The 15,623-nt window shown below is 39.5% G+C and overlaps 1 non-coding gene across 1 annotated transcript; it reads left to right on the top strand.

Moving 5' to 3' along the window:
* The first annotated feature begins 1,927 nt into the window (after positions 1 to 1,927).
* On the top strand, positions 1,928 to 2,014 carry Trnay-gua. The gene is given in 2 exon segments: positions 1,928 to 1,964; positions 1,979 to 2,014. It is a non-coding gene; the product is annotated as a tRNA-Tyr (tRNA).
* Positions 2,015 to 15,623: the final 13,609 nt, after the last annotated feature.

The following is a 15,623-nucleotide window of genomic DNA, read 5'->3' on the forward strand; positions in this document are numbered from 1 at the left end:
CACAGACCACAACCACAGACACAGACACAGACACAGACACAGACACAGACACAGACACAGAACACAGACACAGACACAGACACAGAACTGTATTAAAGATTTTAATTTCACTCTAGTGACTGACTAGTCCTCATTTACAACAAAAACAACATCCATGTCAAGATTCAAGTCTTCTGAAAAGACGGGGATACGTCAGAGCAGTCATTGGGAATGAAAGAAGCTGTTGGCAATAAGAACCTGCAGAAAACAAAAGTCCCGAATGTTTACGACAATACACAAACACGGATGAAGTGACTTTCCGCCATATTGCACACGTATGTCGGTTATGTTACGCCCGTTTCTTAACATATTTTTCAAACTTAACGTCCTTAACTGAATACCTGAATTGACCATACATTTTGCAACAGAACGACACCACCGATACCACGGGTCACGATGAAATACATCATGTGTGGAAATATAATATTAAGGAAAAGAGCACTTGTTTGAAATGTGCTCGGAAAGACAACTTGTTGAAATGTCCTCGGAAAGACCACTCCACTTGTTTGACACGTCAATAAAGCAAAGTTCAGATTTTACATTGTGTAATACTTTATCCTATTGTAACAGCTCCGTACTCCTACATGTTGCATACACTTGACTAGTTTGAGAGTATGCATGGGAAGAGTATCGTATCAAAAATTAGGGAAATAAAAGTAAATGTCTGTGTTTCAGTGATTTGGTCTATTCAACTTAGTTTAGTGCATGGTTTCCGTCAAACGTGACGTCATGATTACGCAACGTACAACGTCAACGATACTTCTATTTTATGTTGACTACACTTCCCTTGGGTGCAATAAATACAACAAGAGAAAAGAACAACACAAATATAGTCAGAATGTTTCTGTTTAGTTACAAATCACATTTGTGCACAATCGATCCCTGAATTAACGAAAGTCTCCATCCCACTATCCCGCGTACCAGCGTCGATTTCAGTTTGTGAAAGTCACTTACCAATGGGGATGTCATACGTACGTCAACATTGTCATTGTGGTGAGGTTTATGAATGAAAATACACACGATCAACCTGTCCTGCATGCACACTACACCCTATTCCATGGGGTTAATTTCACTGTTTGGTTTTTGTTTTGTTTGTTTGTTGTTGTTGTTGTTTTTTTTGGGGGGGTTGTTGTTTTTTGTGTTGGGACTAGACAGGATACCAGTCAATCAGTTGGCACTAATGCATTTCATCATAATCTAAGGGGTGTAACTCTGGGGTGTTTCGCTCGGAAAACAAAAGGCCTACTACTTTAAATGTGAGAAAAGGAGTGTATATTTAATTTACAAACGTTGATATTAATATATTCCGTTTTATTTCACAATTTTGTTGTTTTTTTGTTGGTGGTGGTTGTTTTCTTGTTGTTTTTTTGTTTTGGGTTTGTTTGTTTTTTGTTGTTTTGTTTTGAATTTTTTGGGGGTGAATTGAAACTGAGTATTTTACTACTACTTCTGTCAATATAGCAAGAAACGCACAGTCAAGGGAGGTCACTCTTCCTGGCCTGCGGTACAGAAACTATGATCACGTGTCGGAGTCCGTAAGCAATTCCTGCGTAATTCACTGTCAAGATGAAGAAAACGGGCACTGTTTCATTGTTTACTCTTAACATTTCGTTCCATAATACCCTGCTTTATTTGTAATGTGCATATGCATCGGTAAACACCTGCGTCACCGTCATACTTTTAGCAGAGACTTTAGATCTGACCCTGAGGAGAAACACCTATCGTTATGTCCGTGTTTATCTGAATTGTGATTGTCTTGTTTACATGTATCCATTTAAAAGATATAGCCCCTAATTTCCGTAACCAAATCTAGTTAAGTTTTCTCGCGATCAAGCGTAATCAAATAAAAATACCATCAACCTACTTTAATCGCCACGAGTCTTCCAGCCCCGTGATAGCTCAGTTGGTAGAGCGGAGGACTGTAGAGGCAATCATAGACATCCTTAGGTCGGTGGTTCAAATCCGCCTCGCGGGAACTTTTTATACTTTTTCACTTTTTTATCCTTACACGAATTATTGAAAGTAATAATTACATTTTAATCTATATTTCCTTTTGAAAACCCTCCATACAAAATATTTGTATTTTAATTCTAATAAAGTTGGTGACATCCGTGATCATGTAAATAAAACCAAACGAGAATGCGGTGAAATGTTTGCTGTTGCTTGTCCAGTCAACAACAGTACCTTAAATTGCAAATGCTGGTCTAAACAGTTCCTTTGAGCAATGATTGCACATGTCACCGCTTGAACAATTACGTACTTCTGTAATTATTTTCGACAAATTGGCGAGTCTACATTTTCATCAAAATATTGTTCATGATGAAATGTGAATCTTAATTACACAATGCAGTTAATTCTGTAATGCATATCATATAAGTCATTTTGTGCTACAATATGCCATATGAATATCTAGTCAGTTATGTATGTGTAGTGGTGGGTCTGAAGAGGTCGTTGTCGGCACAGGTACTACAGATGTGCACCCCAAGTACGTTTCTGTATACAGAAATGTACCCTAAGCAAAGACAAAATACAGAAACGTACCCGCTACCCTAGACAGTGGACCAGTCCTTATTCCGCAACCCAAAACCAAAAGCGGATGCAGCTGTTTTCGTTCAACTAATTGCAAGTGATATTGTGCATCGTGAAATATTTGTTACTGTGTAGCTCGTTTCTTATATAATGCAACCAAATGCATCTAATACAACAGTATGACAGTTCCGATCAAGAAAACGGCACAATGCGGTATGGGCCCGTGCTAGGGTACATTTCTGCATTCAGATTTTGGCTAGGGTTCGTTTCTGTATACAGACATAGATTCAGCAGTGGTAGGGGGTCCAGTATCAAGGAAACAGAGCGACTCTTATATTGTGATGGGAATTAAATACGATATTGTTTTGTAAGTTGTGTATTATAACGTATACAAGTATTCAGTTATGTATAGCACGTGTGCCATTGTACGCAACAGTATCATGTAGGAGTTTGGGGCCGATGGAAATCAGGCGGATAGGGAGGGGTCGAGCGGGATTGAGGTGACTCTCCAGCTATCAGGTAGCAAAACGACCTTTGTAAGCAAAGATTATTGCTCATGCCATATGTTGCACAGTAACGTAGGCATATTCAAACATAACGCATCATGCTGTTATACATGTTGTCAAATACTTCAGCTGCACTTGACTAAAAGCTTTCCTCTGTGGCTTGACAGGTGGTCTGGTGTGTACATATTAACACTATTGATCAATCTGTAAAGTCCATAACGATAATTTCTGTCTCTGTCCGCATGTCTCGTTTTAACGGCCACAGAATGATGAACAGACAAGTGTATAGTTTAACTGTAAAACCGTGCTCATTTATATTGTAAATATCATATTGAAATAATACGATAAAGTAGCGTCAAGCTTTGAGCCTATACCGAATTCTTAAAATAAATCAAATAGAAATTCAGTCACTGAAAATCCAGTATATAAAACAATAATCATCGAATACCAATGCAATCTTCAGTTATGATGTGTTCATCGTATTCTCCACCTGTATAAGGTAAGCAGTTTGCTTCGAGAAACTACAGATCATAGAACAAGACCACCCAGACCTGTGTGAGAACATCTCTGTAGTCACCGCCCAGGAAAATAACACGCTCATGCCCAGCAGCAAGTATTCAGATGTACGGCACTCCTTGTTTAATGGAGTTTCCCAAAATATAATGAAACATATAAACTACTTACTACCACAAGAAAATAGCTTAATTTCAAATAATGAAGCAGGTAAAGAATGAGGACTATTTTTATGGATATACAACTTCTTTAATTCTGTGAAAGGCGACGTTTCGACATAGATTCTAATGTCGTTGTCAAGCAAGTCGAAAGTTGTCACTTGCTTGACAACGACATTAGAATCTATGTCGAAACGTCGCTTATACACAATTGAAGAAGTTGTATATCCATAAAAAATAGTCCTCATTCTTCATCTACTCAACTTCTAGAATGCCAATCAAAGAAATGAAGCAGGTAGCACAGACTCAACCTACTATCATATATACATGTATGGAACTTCAAGTAAAACCTAACACAATTACCATCGACAGCTTCATGTCCATTATGTTTACTGGCGTTTTGTATTGTTATCTGGACGTATTATATATGTTTGTATTGTTATCTGGACGTATTATATATGTTTGTATTGTTATCTGGACGTATTATATATGTTTGTATTGTTATCTGGACGTATTATATATGTTTGTATTGTTATCTGGACGTATTATATATGTTTGTATTGTTATCTGGACGTATTATATATGTTTGTATTGTTATCTGGACGTATTATATATGTTTGTATTGTTATCTGGACGTATTATATATGTTTGTATTGTTATCTGGACGTATTATATATGTTTGTATTGTTATCTGGACGTATTATATATATATATGTTTGTATTATATATGTTTGTTATCTGGACGTATTATATATGTTTGTATTGTTATCTGGACGTATTATATATGTTTGTATTGTTATCTGGACGTATTATATATGTTTGTATTGTTATCTGGACGTATTATATATCTGGACGTTATTATATATGTTTGTGTATGTATTGTTATCTGGACGTATTATATATGTTTGTATTGTTATCTGGACGTATTATATATGTTTGTATTGTTATCTGGACGTATTATATATGTTTGTATTGTTATCTGGACGTATTATATATGTTTGTATTGTTATCTGGACGTATTATATATGTTTGTATTGTTATCTGACGTATTATACGTATTATATATGTTTGTATTGTTATCTGGACGTATTATATATGTTTGTATTGTTATCTGGACGTATTATATATGTTTGTATTGTTATCTGGACGTATTATATATGTTTGTATTGTTATCTGGACGTATTATATATGTTTGTATAGTTTATAGAATATTGTCAATGTTTCTGCATGAAACGTTTGCTGAACATTGTGTTTTGTATATGATTATTAATAGGGACATGCGTTTATATAATGACGGTTCGATTGATAACTAATAGCGAAGACAATACAGTGGACAACAAGAAAGCCGCATCAATTATGAGTACTTTAGCATAGGTCCATTGTTGTGCATCTGGGACCCCACGTGTAGCTGATCTCAACCCATAAAGTACAGCCCCAGCTCACAGGTAAACCCGCCCTTTGAGAGGAAGGCCCTGTTGGCATGGTGATGCTCATTGACCGGAAAACTGCTGGTTGGTATGACCGGACCAAACTCCTCTGACCGCCAGTTACCTCAGAAACTGACCAATCAGCTCTCAGTGACAGCATGGCCACTAGCCACGGTGTCAGCACTGGGGCATTGGTGCTGCGTTTTGGATATGCTGACAAACTGTTGGGAACAGTTCTTGATATGTTTTAAGTAAACAGGATTATGATTGTGTCACTATGGTTAGCGTGTTAACGTTTCTTCCCATACAACGCTAAGGTTTCATGATCAAATAGCTATAATTGTTTTAAAGCAGGAAAAATATTATCTTAGCTTAGCTTAGCTTATCCTATTTCATGTTTACAAACGATAATCGAGTCTGTTTATCAGCAGTAAGTCACCATGACTACGGAGACTTGTAACGTAACACAAACTGGCATCAAGGTATATACTGTCACCGGCGGGGCCTTAACATTATAACAAATATAAATATACTTTGATGCCATGGGTTTTCTTTGGGCGTTACAAGCCCCTGTGACCATGACTGCGGATTAACTGCATAAAAAAACACGCTACATGATAACAAAAAGGCAAACTTGCTAACTGTGGCCAAAAGCTAGAAGAAGTTAATATATTTGTCTGCTAGTCAGTCAATGCGCGATAATGCCATCGACTTGCATCTTTCATCGGCATGTAGCTCTCCTCCGGTATTAGCATAAGATGCTCTGACTAAAATACTGTTACACTTGGCGTTACATTCGTCCAGTATTATGATTGGGCTTTCTAAAGAGGTAGTTTTAGTGGCGACCAAAATATATTTCAATACCATAATTTAATAAAAACAACATTCGAAGCATGTAATGTATGGTGGACTCTTTTGAATATATGGTTTTACTTATATTAGAGACCGCCTCCGTGGTGTAGTGGTTAGAGCGTCCGCCCGGAGAGCGGAAGGTCGCGGGTTCGATCCCCGACCGCGTCATACCAAAAGACGTTAAAATATGGTACTTGTTGGTCCCTGCCTTGCGCTCGGCATTAATGGGTACAACAAGGACTGGTCGGCTCGGAGTCTGTATACTGTGTCTGAGTGGGGTATTCATGCTTCACTGCGGCATGGTATCTCAGTGAGCAAGGACTATAAAACCAGCTTAAGTCTTGGCTAGTACAAGCAGCCGCACATACACATACACACGCATGCACGTTGTCATATGAGCGAAATATTCTCAAGCACGACGTTAAACCCAATTTCACCTCACCTCACCTCACTTATATTAGATTCTGGCATCCTTACACTGTTCCAATGTCATTATTATTTCCTACGCCAAGACCTAGTCCATGATAGGGGACCCGTGAAGATCCGGATTAGAACTGATCTTCAGTAACCCATGCTTGTCGTAAGAGACGACTAACGCGATGGTTGACTCATGCCGTCGTATCCCAGGTGCATAGATTGATGTTCATGCTGTTGATCACTGGATTGTCTAGTCCAGACGCAATTATTTACAGACCGCCGCCATATAGCTAGCTGGAACATTGGTGGGCGCGGCGTAAAACTAAACTGACTCACTCGCTCCATAATAGGGGTATTTACATACAGGTGGACAAGATGGAGGAAGACTGTACGTCACTGGTGACTTACTCACTCACTCACTCACTCATGAAAATATTGATTGTATTGTCAAACACTGCAGACATTGAATTGATGAAAGAGTGAATCAACTTCCTTGCTGGATGGTCACAACTGTATACATAGTCTAAAGCTGGGATGGGAACACTGAATCTACCGTATTTGATCATTCATTTGGCGAAAAGGTGGATTTGGTGGTCAATATGATAGAGCACATAAAAACAACCCCTGTGAATTTCCTCCACGACCTGACTACACATATTTATACCTAGCCGGTTTTTTTGACTGTCCCATATGAGATTAGTCGTCTTCAACTGATATCGGTTACCATGGAAACTGAAAGGTAGATGGCGAAACATGATACTGTGCTGTGATATGATAAGGGGCAGTCTCCAGTTTCGATTACACGAGAAAGGGAAGCCTAAATCCTGCTTATATGTTTTACATGACCATCTGGCGTTTAAAGCCACATATATGTTTACGCATGTAACAGAGGAAACAACACAGACACAGCACATCACGGACGTAACTGTCGGTGACGATACGGAGAACAAGAAAAGTGAGTGAGTGAGTGAGTTTGGTTTTACGCCGCACTCAGCAATATTCCAGCTATATGGCGGCGGTCTGTAAATAATCGAGTCTGGACCAGACAATCCAGTGATCAACAGCATGAGCATCGATCTGCGCAATTGGGAACCGATGACATGTGTCAACCATGTCAGCGAGCCTGGCCACCCGATACCGTTAGTCGCCTCTTACGACAAGCATAGTCGCCTTTTGTGGCAAGCATGGGTTGCTGAAGACCTATTCTACCCCGGATATTCACGGGTCAGATCAAGAAAAGATAACATGAGACTTTATTATGAAATAAAGAATAAATATAACAGAAGAATATGTAATAAAACTCTACATATGGTGACCTAACCACAGGTATAATATAAATACAGAAACACAAGTGGATGTGGGTGTGTCTGTGTCTGTGTGTGTCTGTGATTGATACCTATAGTAAACTTCATAAAACCGGATAATGACTTTAAAGACGTGTTAACTCTTTGTTTTCTGCATAGGCTGTCGTAAATAACGATTAATGTTTTTGTTCCGCTTGATAACACAGTATAATTAAGTATTTAATATTTAATTGTTTCCAACAAACCTAGCATAGATATAAACAATAAGCGTTTCTATCCACATTTAGACAGCATTTCAAAAATATTGTTGACCAAACAGGTAACGATTATTCATAATGTGCTTGTTAACGGTGTTAACATATACACCGAAACTTCACATCTTTTGCTATAAGAAGTTGTCGACAGAAAGTGTTCCGCTTCATGATTTAAATATGCAAGTTTCTGGAAAGCTATTTATTTTTAACGAAAGTCGATAGATATTTCGATTCTGTAGAACAAGCAGAAACACATGTGTTTTTATAGTCTACCAGATTTGCCAGATGGAAATATTTGAATGTATCTATGATATTTAACTGTATGTCTGAATGATTCTACCGACCATACCCAGCACCCTATGGCCGCTCCCAATATTTAAACTTATAACCAGCTAAACCAGTCTCAACACACCTGGCAGCTAGCGCTTCGATGAAAGGTGCTAAACGTGTTTATGATTGTCAAGAACACGCCACAACCTTGAGACCTCTGGATGACCCCTTGAACCGATCGCTCAAACGCAGCCTTGACGGTTTGTAGTTAAAGCAGTTGTGAATGTCTGCTTGGCCTTGATCTCCAGCGTGTGTATGGCAGGGTCGATCAGCGACCTGCTAGCCGCTGGAGGCGGCACGATCCGCCAGCTGCCCTGGACACAACATCACTAGGCTCCGTCTAGGGAATTAAAACAACCGACAGGGTTAGCACTGAAACAGGAGAACCAGTTTAGAGGAAAGCTATTCGACTGGATCAAGGTCGCTGGCTTGGAAAGCAGGATTGAAGAGGCAAGACCAATTTATGCTTGAGTGAAAGGTTTTATCGCGAGGAATGTGAATAGCTCCAACCCTGGGAGGGCTAAGCATCCAGATCGAAACCATGACTAATGCCCCACCCCACCCCACCCCCCTGTACACGTATACAGAAAATGGTCATCACCATACAGAGACCTTTATGCATGAAATGATAAAGTAGGGTGTTTATCTGGGAAAATATCGATGCATCACTAGAATGACATTCTGCCATTCATGAAAATATACACCTTACAGGTACAATGGACAAGGCTATTTGGCTAAAAGTACATATATTGTGGTTTACTTTGGTATATATTGTATGAATTAAGTTCAGACAGTGTTGTATTTTCTAGAATGGCTCCATATGACATATTGTATTGACACATTCCTCATTGATAAGACAGAATGAAGGCCATCTGAGATACTGACAACTCATAGCTGCTAATAAACAAGGGCGTTCCTCTCCTCTAGGAAAGAAGCTATTTTTCTAAAATCAAGTTAATATCTTGACCTTCTGACGTTAATCTACGGTGTGTGGATATCGAGGATATTTGGCTACATATACTTTCATTAGGTTCCTTTCCTCACCTGACACAGGTTTGAGGTTTTGAAAAAAGTATCAGCTTAAACACTACTAGTATGTCACAACCGTTGTATTTAAATCTGAAATCAACTTTGAACCATACCTGCAACACTGCAAGATAATAAAACACCGTATCCACTTCACAAAACTAAGACTGAGTGATCACAGACTAAAAATTGAACTGGGTAGGAGAACAAGACCACCGACACCTTTGGAGGACCGTCTGTGTGATAAATGCTCAGTCCTAGGATGAACAACACCATTTCATGTGTTGCACTAAATATTTAGATGCAAGAAAGTACTATTTAACTCCCTTTCCTCTAAAATTAATAACTTTCTCAGACTTACTACCACTGAAAAATTTAACCTCCTTTTTAGAAATAATGATCCAAATAGTATAGAAATTATTTGCTACCACATGTACAACTTTAAACAAATATAGAAGATCTGATTGTCCTAGGCCATTATTATTATTATTATACACATCTGTATTATTATGTTTTATTGCTCATCATATATATGTGATTCATTATATATCTTGTTTATGTAGTTTATAGAATATTGTCACTGTTTCTGTATGGAACGTTTGCACAATAAATATTTGATTTGATTTGATTTGGAAAGAAAAGACAAAAGCAGACAGGGCTTCATTTTGGTGTTGAGGGTAAAATGACATGGACGGCTGAAAATTGCTATTTGCGATTTTAAAGTATAATGTTCTTCTGATGTGAGCAGGATATGTCAGGATATGTTGATATACTGAATATCTTGATTAGTCTGTGTGGCTGACATCTGTATGTTTTGCTTTATACTGCCCCAAAACTATGATGATACGCCATGATGAAAGGTCATCTTGCGGCAGATTACTTGTCGAGGTTATGATGAGATTTTGTACGACACAGAGAATCTCACCCGAGTGTATCTTATATCAAACATATCAAAACGAGTCGATGAAAGTTTACAATTACGAGCCTATGAATGTTGATATTTTTCATGTCAAAAGTTACGTTGGTGAGCTTCTACTTATGATCCAATTATATTTCTGCATCCTTTTCTTGTTATGAATTCAGTAGTGTATATCTGCTAGTTTCCAGATACTTCCCAGACCGCGTCCTTGGTGCAGTGGATAGAGCATCTGCCAGATCCCCGTTCGTGTCATATCAAATTGTGTTTGACATTAAACATATAGAACAAGGACTGGTCGGCTTTGGGACAGTAAAATGTGTCTGTTTTAGGGATCCATGTTAAACTGCGGCATTTGAAAACATTTACCGTTGTAAAACCAACAGTAGTCAGTACTAATAGAAACACGCACGCACGTACTAACACACGTGAACGACGTCGCTATTTAAGTGCAATATTCTTGAATGCGAAGGTAAACCCAATTTCACCTCGTCAGTCACCGGCTCCGCAAAACGTTCTACATAGAGCAATTGCAGTTTTATGATAGATGCTTACTGACTGACCGTCCCATAACCTAGCGATGACCCGAAATTATTCATCAACTGAAGTGGTAGTCAATTAGTGTCAATTGCACTTCCCATCATTCCGTTCAGACAGAGACCATATACCGGTATTTGGTCTCTGGTTCAGACAATCGGATTCTGTCGGTGAGTGCGTACACTTCTGTCATCGGGTAGGAACCGATCGCTGAGTACTTTGTAATGACGGTACACATTGCGTGTTGGGAGATACCACGTGTCATCTGTTGGAAATGGTGGTTCTTTGTGAAGAGTGAGTGAGTTGAAGTTTTACGTCGCATCGGCAATATTTCAGCCATATATATAGCGACGAGACCAAGTCTGCACATATACACATTTTGATTACAAAGTTTAAATGAGTTTCTTAAAATACACCCTTCTCTTTTACACTATTATCCACCAAGAAAAAGTGTCATAGCACCGAACTTAAAAACAAGCAGTTTGTTTCACACATAACACAGTTACAATCTATAATACAGATTGATTTCTCTGAAGTAGTTCACAGTGAGATATCTGTGAATAGAAACATAATATAATTATCTAGCTTTTATACATATGTAATGTTACACGAGTATGTTAGGTTATGTTATGTTACGTATCTATAATCTCTAAGACAAATCAATAAATGTACACACAGCTTGAGTTAACTTAAACCTTGGATCTTGAAATCTTAGTTAGTGGGAGAGTTAGTTATATATGTCTTGTAATTACAAATCCTGAATCTGTGTCTCCCACGTATAAGACCCGTGAAGATCCGGGTTAGAATTGGTCTTCAGCAACCCATGCTTGTCGTAAGAGGCGACTAACAGGATCGGGTGGTCAGGCTCGCTGACTTGGTTGATAATTGTCATCGTTTTTCTATTGCGCAGATCGATGCTCATGATGTTGATCACTTAATTGTCTGATCCAGACTCAGTTATTTACAAACCGACGCCACATAGCTTGAATAATGTGTGCGTTGTTAAACAACAAAAACAAAACTCAGACACAAACTAGAATATTCATCTCTGTGCCAGTTCGAACCTTGAATCCTTATCACTGAGTTGAGTCCAACCTTGTCCAACCAATCCTGGAGTCAACATTAAAAGTCATCGATGACAACGTTAGGAAATGACGTCCCCGCCTGTGGAAGCGAGTGCCATGATGACGACACCCACCCTGGAAGGTTTGTAATGATCCAGAGAGTCCACTTATGGTAATGACTGACCGAAATATTCCTGGATAGATTAAATTCTTACGAAGAATCCCTCGCTGAGTTCCAAAGCTTCTAAGGTCTGATAAAAACCGCACCAGACACAACATGTCTTGTACTAATCCAGCTCAGCTTGACGCTGATTTTGAGGGATTCTCACAACGATTCGTGACTGTGAATGAAACCGGGGTCCAAACACCAGTCAAAACAATGGAAGTATTTTACATCATAGCTAAGACTAACGGCTTTGACCGTCAGCTGGAAATGTAGCTAGTTACGTATGACCTCCATGTTCTTGAATGGTGTCAAAATGGTCATCTTCCAAAAGGCCAAACAATAAATGGAGCATATTAGGCGACACATTTGAGGCAATTATGGGATGAAATTAAATCTACGAGACGTGGGAAGCTGGAAAATGTTATAATCTGCCAGGACAATGGGCCGGTGCACAAACCATTGACATGGCTACAATTCGCAAGTGGAGCTTTCAAATCTTTCAGCTCTACACTATTCTGCTGATGTAGTTCCGCCAGACTTACAGCTGTCGCAAAGCGTCAACAAAATCTGACCAGAACCCATTTAACATGACGTCATGCCACAAAAAGTAGTCTCTGAATATATATAATTTTGATAGCAACAAATAAACCCATTTAAAATGAAAAGGAGCCCCATTCAGATGGGAGATTCAGAAGCAGAACCTGGCGAAATCAAGACTTGCTTCATTTAGGGCTTCAGCATTGCAGGGAGGGCTTGGCAGTAGGGAAAATAATGTGGTTCAGGACTGTGAGACGGACTACCTAACCGGGTAACAGACAGACTTACGCTTAGTCTCTGAGTAAATATAATTGTTTTTAGAAAAATATCCTTTTAAATTGTAAAGGAGCCCCAGTGAGAAGGGAGATTTGAGGTAAACCTAGATTTGCTTCCTTTAGGGTTGGGCAGAAGGGCAAATAATGTGGCCCAGGGACTGTGAGACGCTGTCATCAGATGTGTGACGATAAATGTATCCACAAGAGTTGACTCTGATACATTACATCCATAAATAGATAAGTGGGTGACTATCAAATGTGTCTGAGGCTTCATATGTTCTAAGCCATAAGAAATATATAATCCGACCTGGACACTTGCTGTGAAAGGATTAGTGACTGTAGCGTATGGTCACCATCCCTCACACATTGTACGTGGTACAATACATACGGACGGAGGCTCATTACACGTAACCCCATCTACATTGTAGCGCACCCGTTGCTTGCTGAGCAAACCATGTTAGCCCCTGTTACCCCACTCATCCCGCTAGCCCCACCCCCTCAATCCCGTCCCTGCCGCTACCAATAACAACCACGTGTCAGACCCTAGAGCCCATATCTCCCAAGGTCAATATTATGTTAACTGGTCAGCCCGTGTGATATCGGTCAGTTTGGGTGGATGACCGGTCCCCCTAGTCTGTCTCACAGTCCCTGAACCACATTATTTTCCCTACTGCCAAGCCCTCTCTGCAATGCTAAAGCCCTAAATAAAGGGCAAGTCTAGATTTCCTCAGAATCTGAATTTCTGGTCTCCCTGGGGCTCCTTTTCAATTTAAATGGGCTTGTTTGTTACTATCAAAATTATATATATTCAGAGACTAAGCATCAGTCTACGGTCCCCCGGACATGCTTGAGTATCACGTCCCACTGGATGTGTTTCCTAGTGGTCAAGTCTGCCATTGTTGTCACTGTGCAAACAGAAAGTCAGGGGAAAGACTTAATCTGAAATCCGTTTTGTGAAAATGTCTGTAAACTGCCTCTTCATTTGTTAAAGACAAATACCAGATATACTGAGGGAAACAAATACGGGAACACCATTTCATCGCAGTGTTCCTTTATATATTCTCAGATGTTCACCCACAGTGCAATACAAAGCTTGTGAAGAAACCTGGAAAAAACTAAACTTTAGGGAACACTTGTGCTTTCATGTGTTCCTGATTTGTTTCCCTCAGTATATATACAACACATTACAACACTTCTCTGATGTAGTTTCGTCAGAGAACACTGTAAACAGAAAACACCAACACCAGAGAATAACCTGTGAATGGCAGCAGAGTCGTCAAAATTCTGAAAATTATGTTCTGCGCTATGATCATGAAATGTGTCTCAAATTGTGTCTCATACTGACCCTTAGTCTGCCTCACAGTCCCTGAACCAGAATATTTCCCCTACTGCCTAGTCCTCCCTGCAATGCTAAATGAAGTAAGTCTAGATTTCCTCAGGTTCTGAATCTCCAATCTGACTTGGGCTCTTTTTCAATTTAAATGGGTCCATTTGTTACTATCAAAATTATAATATATATATTCAGAGACTAGGCGTTAGTCTAACAGACCCCGAAAACCCTGATACAAGTTCTCAGGGTTCTCAAGGCTCCTTTGTAAATGTGTGTCTGTCTTTCTGTCTGTCTGTCTGTCTGTCTGTCTGTCTGTCTGTCTGTCTGTGTCTGTCTGTCTGTCTGTCTGTCTGTACGGCATTGTCGTACACATATTAAGAAGTTTCCTCACTAAACCTCCCAAGTGCTTTGCTAACACTTGGATATTGTCGGCATCCTTGAATTTTATTTTTAAAGCATAGCTACATCCTCGAAGAGATTCCAGATCTGATGGAACAGCGTCTGACAGATGGTATCTCGGTCAAATAGATGAGTACATTCTGTCCTACATGTGTAAAAACGACTCAGTGACTATTCGGAAATGTGTTTGAAAATTCCAAAAAGCAATTTCTAAAGATACCAGTCAGTTTCGCTGGCCTCGGTCTGCACGCCATGCAGCAACGTACTAGATGGCCGAGATTGGAGAAAGTTCACTGAATTATGCATTTTCTTGTCTGACTTACTTCCACCGTTATTGAAAAGGAATGCGTGAGCGAGTAAGTAGGTTGAAGGTCGCTTTAAACACCACATCAGTTATGTCTCGGCATCTTGATTTAATGTGGAGGAAAGTCGTCACCCAGGAGTTCTATTAGCCTTGCTCCAAAGCTGTACTAAATGCTAAGACTATGGATGTATAGTAATTCTATCCCTTAAAGAGGCAAGTCTAGATAAGGGGGCAGTCTAAGAACCCCAGGATCCCGATCCACAAAACGTTCGTAACGTTACGACCTGTCGTAACTCTGTAGTTAGTCATAGGTTTACGAATGTCGTAGCGCTACAAACGCCTTGTGGATCGGGAACATGTCTGTTATATATTACTTTTTAGAAATTATCATTTAAAATTACTGCATTAATTTGTATCTTAGAGACATGTGCAAGTTTACAGTTAGATGCAAAGGAATGCATGACTATCTGTAAGCTGTCAGAATGACGGTGTTCAGTATGAGAGCAAGAAGTTCATAGACATTTTGAACAATATTCCAGTAATTTCTCAGTCTCAGCTTAATGTGAGAGGAATACCCTAGGTAATGCAGGTCTCAGACGTAAAACCCGCGGTACGGTGTTAATAAACATAATCGGGAAACGAGCCCACGATCATATTTGTCTTGAGTGTCCAAGGAACACGACGATGGCGAGTTGCGGCGTCTCTGACGACTGGCCCATCCGTGTCCCGACAGCTAATGA

This window comes from Haliotis rubra, unplaced genomic scaffold (genome assembly GCF_003918875.1).
Source record: "Haliotis rubra isolate DU_JTF1 unplaced genomic scaffold, ASM391887v1 Scf70, whole genome shotgun sequence".
Taxonomy (NCBI): Eukaryota; Metazoa; Mollusca; class Gastropoda; order Lepetellida; family Haliotidae; genus Haliotis; species Haliotis rubra.